Here is a 12248-nt window from a genome sequence, read left to right as displayed (position 1 = left end):
TAACACCTTGTATGGCTTAGATTTGGGTCTAGAACTTAGCATGCTTAACCTAAAACCACCAAATCACATTAATTATGGGCAAACATGAGTTTACGGCCGTAAACTCATGTGTTTACAGTAGTAAACTCACCAAGAACACCTTCATAGACCATAAACTCCTTTTCCAAGATCAATTCAAGTCCCGATCACTTCCTAAGCCATGGAATCAACCCTAGAACCTTACTTTGTGCATTGTAAGACCTTTAAGCATCCAAGAACACACCACCCATGAGTTTACAACTGTAAACTCATGGGGATATGGTCATTGGACCGTAAACTCCCCTAAGGGCTTACTCTTGAAGAGTAAACTCCTTATCTAGGCCCTATACATCCTTAGATGCTACCCAGATCACTCCTAACACTTGAAATGATGTGTTTTCGTGCCTCGGAGTGTTTATTCTTATCTAATTAGTAGTTCAAGGTCTAATTAGATACAATTATGTATCTCTTCATATTACATAGGAACTTCGCGAGTTTTCAAACCCCGAACTGACACTTAGCTTCCTATCCGACACATTTCTCGTCTGGTGAGTTCATACCCCTACACCTTTTTCCGTGTTTTTCAATGTTTTCAGGGGGGGAATACAAGCAAAAGTACAAGAATATCTTGTACTCAAACTTATTATTTCATTTGAAATGTTCATATTTCGTATGCTTTTAACATTGGAAACCGTATTAACCAACCGTTTAACTTGCAGAGTTAGTTTTCAAATTGTTTGTGAAACTTGTTATAAAATGTCATATCTTATATTTCACAAATGATTTTTCCATGTCATTACTGTTAAAAGCATTAGCTTAGTACTTTTGATTTCGTCCTCGGTAACACTCCACAAATATACGCGAGTAGAGGACCACCTTTTGTAACAAAAATTTTGCATTATTACTTGTAAATTTGTTATTCTTAAAAATTGGAGACACGTCCTTTGAAACACTCCACAGAGATACGTGATATTGCCATATTTACACTTATTTTTAGGCAGTATTTAAGTACATTTTTATTAATAAATTGATAATATGTTTAGAATAATGATACTTATGAGTTTAAATTGCGATTTTCAGTCAATACAAAGGATTTTCGAAGAAAGGGACCAAAGGTGACAAAATGGGGAACATGGAAGGCTTGGAAGACAAGAAAATAATAAATTCACGATAAGAGCTAAATTCACGACGTGGCGATGAAGCCCACGACGTGGCATGGGTGTTCCAGAAGATAAGCACCGCGATGCGGAGGATTTCCTTGAAGGATACGGATTGCTTGAAGCCCACAACGTGGCGCAACCTGGCCACGACGTGGCGCGAGTTTTTAAGGCTTATATAAGTTATCCTGGTTATTACGAAAAAAGAGACTTTTGGCAGAAGAAAAAGAGTTCCAGGAGACGAATAAGAACGAAAGAAAGGCTCTGGAAGAGGGTTTTCAACACCAAAAGAAGTAAAGGTTTATTTTTTAGAACATGTCTTTCATTAGTTTTAGCTGTGTTAGTTTAATTACTAAGATGAGCAGCTGAATCTAGCTACTCTTGTTTAGCTAGATGAAGCTTTGAACTTATGAATAGTTATATGATTATGGATTAAGCTTAGTTGGTGAAAATTTGCTTGTGTTTGATTTGCATGACCTAACATGTTAATATTTGTTTATCTAATTGCTTAATTACATGTTCTGTGTAGCTTGGTGACCATTAAACTGCATGGACATGTTTACCTAATAATTTAGTGAATATTGAATTGTTAGAGCTAGGATTGACCAATCTTAGTTAGTAATTAGAATAAATTAAAGTTTAGCTGTGCTAGAGAACGAGAATTGTGATCATAATTGCGTTTACACAACAAATCTTATATAGCATATTTACAACTATAATTAGTTCTGTGTTTAATTATGTGTGAACATACATGGTTTGACATGAGTTAGTTAAATATTGGTAAAATAGAACTAAATTACTAATATAATTAAAAACCAACTTAGTAATCCGTAATTGTTAGCTAACCATAAGGGAAAAGTGGATTCAATCTAAACAAGAGTGTGTGTTTTTACTTATTGAATTGGATTTAAGTTCATCTGATCTTGTAAAATCAGATAAAACCCTTTATTAAATTTGTTAATAAATTAGGTTAATTTAATAGTAAGTAAATTAATTAGAACACCGTTCCCTGTGATCGACACCCGACTTACCCAAGCTATACTGTAATATGACTAGGTACACTGCCTATAAGTGCATAGATAGTTAAGTTTGTTAGGTTATAAATATTAAAATTAGTGAGTACTTTTGTGCACATCAAGTTTTTGGCGCCGTTGCCGGGGAAGCGGCTTAGTTTTTAGTTTATTTATTTGCATTAAATTAATCGATCCTTCTTGTGGAGTTACAGCCACAAAAAAGTTAATTTTTCAGCAAAACAAATTTTTTTTTTCAAAGAGTCCACGACGTGGCCACATACTTGCCACGACGTGGACAGGCAAAAATTTTTAAAATTTTTTTTAGTTGGTAGTTAGTTTTTCTTATTTTAGTTCAGTTTTACGTTTTAGTTTAGCAAGTTGCAGGAGTTCATGACCAAAAGCTCAAACACACACTTGGTGCCACCACTGGAAGACCCCGAATCTGCACTTCACAAGAAAAAGACGCCCTTGCAAGAATTGAAGTCAGCCTTTTCTAGGAAGTCGGGAAAGAAGACAGGAGAGTCCAGCTCATCAGCGAAGCACAAGAGCAATCTTGAGCATTTGGATCACACACCCGTGCAAACCGAGTCCGAAAGCGATACCGAGCCAGAATTTGAAGAACACACAAGTGAACCCGAGAACGAGCCAAGGAACGAGATGGCAGCGATTGAAGAAATGTCCATGGGAGCATACAAAAAGCGGATCCAAGATGATATGGGTCCTGGGCTAGTCCAACCCGCAATTCCTGCCACTTCCACATTCGAGCTGAAGGGACACATATTGACAGCACTGAAGGACATCCCATTTTTCGGGAAGGATCATGAGGATGCTTTTAAGCATCTAGACGAAGTCAACGACATTGCGGATTACTTCAATGTCCCAAATGTCACCAGGAATACAGTCTTGCTTAGGATGCTTCCCATCACTTTCAAAGGAGCTGCTAAGGAGTGGTTAAAAGCACTCCCACCAGGTACAATCACCACATGGGCTCAAATGCGTGAGCAATTACTGGACCAGTTCTGCCCGCCATCCAAAATAGCCAAACTCAAGAAGGCGATAGCTAACTTTGAGCAACAACCGGGGGAGTCACTATACGAAGCATGGGAGCGGTACAAGGGCTTACTCAGAAATTGCCCTCAACATGACCTAAATGTGCAGCAAGAGATGTCAATCTTTTATGATGGGATCAATGTAATGACAAGACAACTCCTTGATTCTCAAGGACCGTTGACAAAGAAAAATCCAAGGGAAGTCAAGGAGCTCATCGAAGAATTCGCGAAACACTCCCGCGAATACCATAACCCGAGGCAAGACGGAAGTAAAGGCGGTGGAGGAGCCCAAAATGAAGACATTGCAGCTGTCATGGCCATGCTAAATAACATGGATCGCCGAATAACACAAATAGACCAGTCAATACATGCCATAAGAGTGGGGTGCGAGCGATGCAGTGGCCCACACTTGACCAAGGACTGCAATATGGATGAGTTTGGGAACAGAAAAGCTCAAGTGTGCTACTCTAGTGGGGATAAATTTGATGACGACTGGAGGAAACCAAAGAGGGAGTGGCTGCCACATGAAGAGTATAAAAAGCAAAAAGAAGAGAAGTATAGGCAGACAGGTCGAGGCTTTTACCAAAAGGAGCAGCCACCAATCGAGAAGAAACCCGACCTAGAGACCATTTTGATGAAGTTTATGGAGACTTCGGAGAAGAGACATGATGCCACGGATTCCGCTATCATGGAACAACAAACATTGATAAAAAAACAGCAAGCCTCCATCCATAACCTTGAAGTACAATTTGGTCAACTAGCCACTTTAGTCCATGAAAAATTGTCCCCGAAGAATCCCGAAGTAAAAGCCCAATCTCATGTAATGGCCATCGATACTGAAGAAGATACAATATCCGAGTTCCTGGAGGCGTTGGAAGAAGAACCGCAGCAGCTCAAGAAATCAAGGATCGAAAATGGAGAGAATGCTGAACCAGGCTCGCCACGACGTGGCACACCTCTGGCCACAATGTGGCGCAAGTTTGAGCAAAAATCTTTTGAGCCTATTCCAGATTATCATCCACCTATGCCATTTCCCACCCGTGCAGCACTTAGTCAACTGGAGAAGGAACATTTAGAGTTTGTGAAACATGTGAAAGGGATTCCAATTAATACTCCCTTTGTTGAGTCCTTATCCAAAGCTTCCGAGAACCAGAAATTACTGCAAGACTTGATAGATACGCGAAGGCAATTAAAGAAACAGTCTACAGTGATTCTAAGTGAGCAAATTTCAAAAGTTGTGCTGGGAGAAACACCAGAAAAGATGGGGGATCCTGGACGCCTCACTCTTCCATGCGAGTTTGGGAATAAAATGAAGGTTAATGCTTTAGCCGATTCCGGGGCTAGCATTAATCTAATGCCTTTTTCATTTTATCAAAAATTGGAGATTCAGAAGATGAAGGCTACAAAAATGAAGATTCACATGGCAAACCGTTCGGTGACACAACCCCGAGGCATAGTGGAGGATATTTTGGTGAAAATTGGAAAATTTGTTTTTCCAATAGATTTTGTAGTCTTGGACATGAAAGAAGACACGGATGTTCCGATAATCCTTGGTCGGCCATTGCTTAACACTGTTGGTGCCCTGGTTGATATCCGCGAGTCCAAGCTCACTTTGAGGGTTGGGGATGAGAAAGAAGTCTTCGGGATAAGAAATGACTTTCAAGAAGATAAAGAAGAGGTGTTCACAATTAATGAAGAGAATGAACTAGAAGAGTTGGAAAAGCTTATGGAAGAAGAGATGTAGGTAGTTCATCAAGACAAGAGGACAAAACCAAGGGCATCTATTCCGTATTTGATTGAAGTCATAGCCTACAAGAACCCACCTTCTTGGGTGAGCAAAGAGGACGAGGAAATGACAAGTGATGAAGAGGAAGTCACTTCAAAAGTAACAAGACCGGTGGTGAAAGAAGAGGGGAACGCTATGGAGAGCAAGGAACACACAAAGGGCACAAAACGAAAGCATGAAGAAGATGGAAAAACTAAAAAAGAAAATTCAAAGAAGGCGTATAAAAGGAGAGTTCAAGCTTATAAACGGCGGTTCAAGGAACAAAAGATCCTGGTGGTAGACTCTTCCGAAGAGTCAACGTAGAAGGCACGGAGTCCAGCTTAAGACTCCAAGAAAAAGAAGCGCTTCTCGGGAGGCAACCCGAGTTTGGTTTGCAATTTTTTCTTTTTATTTTCTTTTTAATTAGGAAAGACATCAATTCATCATCTAAAAACCGGTAATAAGCAGAGAAATAGCTGTAGGGGACTTTAAATAATGAATGATTTGCAAAGAAATTAGTTAATTAGATAAATATTATTAAAATTTGGCATTTGACAGCTCCCACGACGTGGGAACAGCCAACCACGTCGTGGGCTTAACTATAATTCGTGATCTTAGGAAATTTAAGGTCCACGACGTGGGCAGCGCCCGCCACGTCGTGGCCTTTAAAAATCAGGGGGGGACCAATCGCTTAAAACCCTTTGACCGAGAAACCCCTTATCCCCCACTTGGAAGACTGCCGCACTCACGGGAACATCACGACCCTACTGCCAATTTCTTATTATACTTCCAAATTCATTGCAAGATCTTGCTAATTACTCCATTTGGTATGTGTTTTACTCATTATTTTGCAATTACTTCTTGCAATTTCAAGTTTTCGTGATTAGGGTTTGAATGATTCACGAAATTGGTTGAATCTAGTGTCTGATTTTAGTTTGCATGTTAGTTAAAAGTCCATAGGAACAAACCCCAAGAACTATTTTTGTGGAAACCGCACGTAAACATGACCGATTCAGAATCTGGGTTCGACGTGACCCACAACGTGGCGCATCCTGGCCACGTCGTGACTTCTGGCAGACAATTTTTATAAGTTTTAATGTGTTATTTGTTTGCTGCTTTGATTTGCTTTTGTTTGCAGAATGGGACCACGACGAGCTGTCCAGCAGGAAGAGGACCCGATAGATGTAGCAAGCATACATCCTCTATACCAGTTTCCTCAAAACATTCCCCGAACGTTGCTAACAACCTACGAGAATCGGCTTGGATGGTTATACAATAGGGAGTTTGCAATAGCCCCAATTATTGATTGGGGATGGCTTGGTAGAGTGGGAATGGTAGTGGAGCTGGACCGTTATTGGTCGAAGACTTATGTTGGAGATCAATTTTCGTTCACGTGTCACGGGTGGAGGAATTTATTCGCCATTCAAGAACCCGTGTTCCGGGAATTGTCGGTAGAATTTTTCTCTACCGTTTGTTTTGAAGAGCGCACCCTTGATGTCACCTACAATAGGGCACTTGTGTTTCATCTTGGAGGTGTATATCGTGAGTGTAGTCTTCGGGAGTTTGCTTGGCGTATGGGGCTCTATACGGAAGTGGAGACGCAATCTCCATTTTTTATTCCTTTCTTGCTTGGATGTGTGCGGGATTTTACTCCGGGTACTTTGGATGTGCAGTTTTGGCGGGGCATTTCCAACCATGAGTACAACACTCGTGACTCGAGTGAGTCACAAATACGGAATCCTGTGTTCCGATTTTTGCACCGCCTTATCACGTTTTCAATCAATCACAAGCATCATGGTGATAAGGTCCCCATCCAGAATCTATTTTATTTATGGACACTTATTACCCCGGGGGTTTGTTGTGATTTGCCTTATATGTTGGCAAGGTTTATGGGGAAGAAAGCGGCCAATTCTAGGCCTGGGAGCCCGATCACTGGGGGGCATTTGGTTACTCGCCTGGCTAGGTCATATCAAATTTTGACCCATGACTTTGTGAGGAATCTCACTCGATTCCCGGACACGGACTTGACCATTCAAGTCTTGGGTGTGATGCGCGCGGTGGTGAATATCGGGGGTCGCTTTGTTATACCACCGATCGATGACGAACATGAGGCAGTGCAGCCGGGACAGCAGCCACCAGCCAGGCCGAGGCGTCGGAATGTGTGGGCTAGAGGAGAGGTCGAACGAGAGCGTGCTGCTTCGCAGTATGTGCAGGGAGTGCCCACCGACCCTTTTCAGAGTCGGGTGGGAACGTATTCGGATAATCTACGAGGTCATGCTATTTACCATACCCAACTTACTGAGGGTATCTATTCACATTTGGGTGTGACCCGACCACCTTCTATGCCATCATAGTATCCCTATTTTCCGACATGGGAGGAGCTATGGCGCCCACAAGATGATGGAGCGGGGCCGAGTGGAGCACAAGATCAAGATGATGATTGATTTTATTTCTTTTGTTCTGTTTTTGAGTATTTTTATGTTAACTTTAGTGTGTGATGTAAAACTTTATTAAGACTATTATGTTACTTTATTTTTCTTTTGGGTTGATCTAATTTTTCAGATTAGCGTTGGAATTCTAAGGAGCATAGAAGGTTAACTTTCGAGTCGTGTTTGTCTAGTCAAAGAAGCTAAGAGTCGTGAGTCGGAACCACAATTCAAGATAAGTGTGGGGTCTATTAGGAGAGAGGTTATAGTTGGGAAATATATTTGCATAGAAGCGTCAGAAACCAGTTAGCCATTGGTCAAGCTGCTAGAGTAAATAAAGCAAACAAGTCATTTTCTGCTGAGGTTCAGTTTCCACGACGTGGACTCCTTGTGCCACGTCATGGCGCTCTTGCAATTTATAGTAGTTTAGCTTTTTGGTGTTCGCGGTTTCAACCCATATCACGACGTGATCCAGTTTATCATTGCCACATTTTTCCTTACAAATACACACTTTGACGAATTAACGTTTCGAGTTCGGTTCGTTGTTTATTTACGTATTCAACCAGTTCTACACCGAGTTTCTATTTTTGGAAGTCCAATTGTACGTTGTCCACGCTTTTGGAGATGCTCACGCCACTATCCCAGGGGAGTCTGTTCCTTTTTCTCCCTTGTCTTTAATTTTGATTTGTTTTATACATACAATGAGGGCATTGTATGAAATAAGTGTGGGGTAGGGGTAGAAAAAGTAAATTGCTAGAAAATTTTGAAATTACAATTAATTGAATCTAGTAATAATAATTTGAGCTATAATTGCTAGTATTATGCGGAATGATCCGATGAAAGTTCAAATGTTTAGTTGAGCCAATATACGTTATAATGCATTTGTGGCCTCCCTTATTTTAGTGAAATCATGGAACAAAAACATAACCCCGCTTGGTTTGAGGGATGCAATATGTTTAGCAGCCTAAACCTGAAATGTATCCAGGAAAATTATTATCATTAACCAATAAAGGTTGAGGTTGAGCGCCTCTGCTTAAGCATGAAGGGATTTGAAAAAAAAAGAGAGAGAATTACGAAAAAAGTGTGAAGAATTTTGGAGCAAATAAAGTGAAGATCAAAAGATCAAAATTCTTAAGAAATCCAAAAAGTTGAAGATACCAGAAATCAAATCAACAAAGGGGGTGAATTCAAAGAAATCAAAGATCAAAATGTCAAAGAAATGAAGAATTCAAAAGAGCTCCATAGTGGTGTCGGAAAATTGTAATTCTAGATTATGTATGCTTAGGTTGCTCAACTAAAAATACCTTGAGGTTAGGAGATTTTCTGCGGATGGATTCGGAGGGTTGCATGAAATGAGCATTGTTCGGAAAAAGTGGGCGAGTGTTTATGAAGATTGTGAGTATTTAAAGTATGGGGGGGGGGGGGGGGGGTACTTTAGGAGAATTTTAGACACAAATGCATGCGTTGAGGTTTTGGCATAATGGCTGAACTAGAGTCGGATTGTTCTGTGTAGTTGTAGTAATTAAGAATTAAGTTGAAATTTGCTTGAGGGCAAGCAAAGCCTAAGTGTGGGGTATTTTGATATTGCCATATTTACACTTATTTTTAGGCAGTATTTAAGTACATTTTTATTAATAAATTGATAATATGTTTAGAATAATGATACTTATGAGTTTAAATTGCGATTTTCAGTCAATACAAAGGATTTTCGAAGAAAAGGACCAAAGGTGACAAAATGGGGAACATGGGAGGCTTGGAAGACAAGAAAATAATAAATTCACGATAAGAGCTAAATTCACGACGTGGCGATGAAGCCCACGACGTGGCATGGGTGTTCCAGAAGACAAGCACCGCGACGCGGAGGATTTCCTTGAAGGATACAGATTGCTTGAAGCCCACGACATGGCGCAACCTAGCCACGACGTGGCGCGAGTTTTTAAGGCTTATATAAGTTATCCTGGTTATTACGAAAAAAGAGACTTTTGGCAGAAGAAAAAGAGTTCCAGGAGACGAATAAGAACGAAAGAAAGGCTCTGGAAGAGGGTTTTCAACACCAAAAGAAGTAAAGGTTTATTTTTTAGAACATGTCTTTCATTAGTTTTAGCTGTGTTAGTTTAATTACTAAGATGAGCAGCTGAATCTAGCTACTCTTGTTTAGCTAGATGAAGCTTTGAACTTATGAATAGTTATATGATTATGGATTAAGCTTAGTTGGTGAAAATTTGCTTGTGTTTGATTTGCATGACCTAGCATGTTTATATTTGTTTATCTAATTGCTTAATTACATGTTCTGTGTAGCTTGGTGACCATTAAACTGCATGAACCTGTTTACCTAATAATTTAGTGAATATTGAATTGTTAGAGCTAGGATTGACCAATCTTAGTTAGTAATTAGAATAAATTAAAGTTTAGCTGTGTTAGAGAACGAGAATTGTGATCATAATTGCGTTTACACAACAAATCTTATATAGCATATTTACAACTATAATTAGTTCTGTGTTTAATTATGTGTGAACATACATGGTTTGACATGAATTAGTTAAATATTGGTAAAATAGAACTAAATTACTAATATAATTAAAAACCAACTTAGTAATCCGTAATTGTTAGCTAACCATAAGGGAAAAGTGGATTCAATCTAAACAAGAGTGTGTGTTTTTACTTATTGAATTGGATTTAAGTTCATCTGATCTTTTAAAATCAGATAAAACCCTTTATTAAATTTGTTAATAAATTAGGTTAATTTAATAGTAAGTAAATTAATTAGAACACCGTTCCCTATGATCGACACCCGACTTACCCAAGTTATACTGTAATATGACTAGGTATACTGCCTATAAGTGCATAGATAGTTAAGTTTGTTAGGTTATAAATATTAAAATTAGTGAGTACTTTTGTGCACATCAAGTTTTTGGCGCCGTTGCCGGGGAAGCGGCTTAGTTTTTAGTTTATTTATTTGCATTAAATTAATCGATCCTTCTTGTGGAGTTACAACCACAAAAAAGTTAATTTTTCAGCAAAACAAATTTTTTTTTTCAAAGAGTCCACGACGTGGCCACATACTTGCCACGACGTGGACAGGCAAAAATTTTTAAATTTTTTTTTAGTTGGTAGTTATTTTTTCTTATTTTAGTTCAGTTTTACGTTTTAGTTTAGCAAGTTGCAGGAGTTCATGACCAAAAGCTCAAACACACACTTGGTGCCACCACTGGAAGACCCCGAATCTGCACTTCACAAGAAAAAGACGCCCTTGCAAGAATTGAAGTCAGCCTTTTCTAGGAAGTCGGGAAAGAAGACAGGAGAGTCCAGCTCATCAGCGAAGCACAAGAGCAATCTTGAGCATTTGGATCACACACCCGTGCAAACCGAGTCCGAAAGCGATACCGAGCCAGAATTTGAAGAACAGACAAGTGAACCCGAGAACGAGCCAAGGAACGAGATGGCAGCGATTGAAGAAATGTCCATGGGAGCATACAAAAAGCGGATCCAAGATGATATGGGTCCTGGGCTAGTCCAACCCGCAATTCCTGCCACTGCCACATTTGAGCTGAAGGGACACATATTGACAGCACTGAAGGACATCCCATTTTTCGGGAAGGATCATGAGGATGCTTTTAAGCATCTAGACGAAGTCAACGACATTGCGGATTACTTCAATGTCCCAAATGTCACCAGGAATACAGTCTTGCTTAGGATGCTTCCCATCACTTTCAAAGGAGCTGCTAAGGAGTGGTTAAAAGCACTCCCACCAGGTACAATCACCACATGGGCTCAAATGCGTGAGCAATTACTGGACCAGTTCTGCCCGCCATCCAAAATAGCCAAACTCAAGAAGGCGATAGCTAACTTTGAGCAACAACCGGGGGAGTCACTATACGAAGCATGGGAGCGGTACAAGGGCTTACTCAGAAATTGCCCTCAACATGACCTAAATGTGCAGCAAGAGATGTCAATCTTTTATGATGGGATCAATGTAATGACAAGACAACTCCTTGATTCTCAAGGACCGTTGACAAAGAAAAATCCAAGGGAAGTCAAGGAGCTCATCGAAGAATTCGCGAAACACTCCCGCGAATACCATAACCCGAGGCAAGACGGAAGTAAAGGCGGTGGAGGAGCCCAAACTGAAGACATTGCAGCTGTCATGGCCATGCTAAATAACACGGATCGCCGGATAACACAAATGGACCAGTCAATACATGCCATAAGAGTGGGGTGCGAGCGATGCAGTGGCCCACACTTGACCAAGGACTGCAATATGGATGAGTTTGGGAACAGAAAAGCTCAAGTGTGCTACTCTAGTGGGGATAAATTTGATGACGACTGGAGGAAACCAAAGAGGGAGTGGCTGCCACATGATGTCACACCCCAAAACCAAGAACGGCGGAAACGTTCCGGGGCGGAGGACGTCATGTACAGTATCACAACACAGTAAATGTAAATAAGCAAACAACATCATCCATTGCATTAAATATATAATTTCAATACAAGCGTGTTCTGTACAGTTATAGACACCAAAAATAATGAGACACAAAATAATATGAGTTGAGTCTTGAATGCACTCCATCTTCTCAAAAGCTGGCCTCGGTACCTGTCTACTGATGACCTGAGAATACAAGTTATTTTGAAAGAGTTTATCAGCATTAAGCTGGTGAGTTCATAAGTATTTTAGTGTCAATGTTTCTTGTAAAAACGTTGGAACCTGTCTCAATGTATAAGTTGTAAAAATGTAAGTAAATGTTTGAAAGTGTTTGTAAAAGTTTGAATCACTCAGAAAATCCTATATTTTCTATAAAAGTAACCTTCTACCAAGGCTAGGC

At 40.1% G+C, this 12248-nt stretch overlaps 2 non-coding genes across 2 annotated transcripts; both read right to left on the bottom strand.

The window, feature by feature from the left end:
- Positions 1–3229: 3229 nt before the first annotated feature.
- On the bottom strand, positions 3230–3336 carry LOC145055844 (small nucleolar RNA R71). The gene has a single exon (XR_013685393.1). It is a non-coding gene; the product is annotated as a small nucleolar RNA R71 (small nucleolar RNA).
- Positions 3337–11251: 7915 nt separating this feature from the next.
- On the bottom strand, positions 11252–11358 carry LOC145055843 (small nucleolar RNA R71). The gene has a single exon (XR_013685392.1). It is a non-coding gene; the product is annotated as a small nucleolar RNA R71 (small nucleolar RNA).
- Positions 11359–12248: the final 890 nt, after the last annotated feature.

Source organism: Lactuca serriola, chromosome 5 (genome assembly GCF_051521515.1).
Source record: "Lactuca serriola cultivar US96UC23 chromosome 5, Lser_US96UC23_V15, whole genome shotgun sequence".
Classification (NCBI taxonomy): domain Eukaryota; kingdom Viridiplantae; phylum Streptophyta; class Magnoliopsida; order Asterales; family Asteraceae; genus Lactuca; species Lactuca serriola.
The sequence above is the reverse complement of the archived record's forward strand: the minus strand, read 5'-3'. Positions and strand labels throughout refer to the sequence as shown.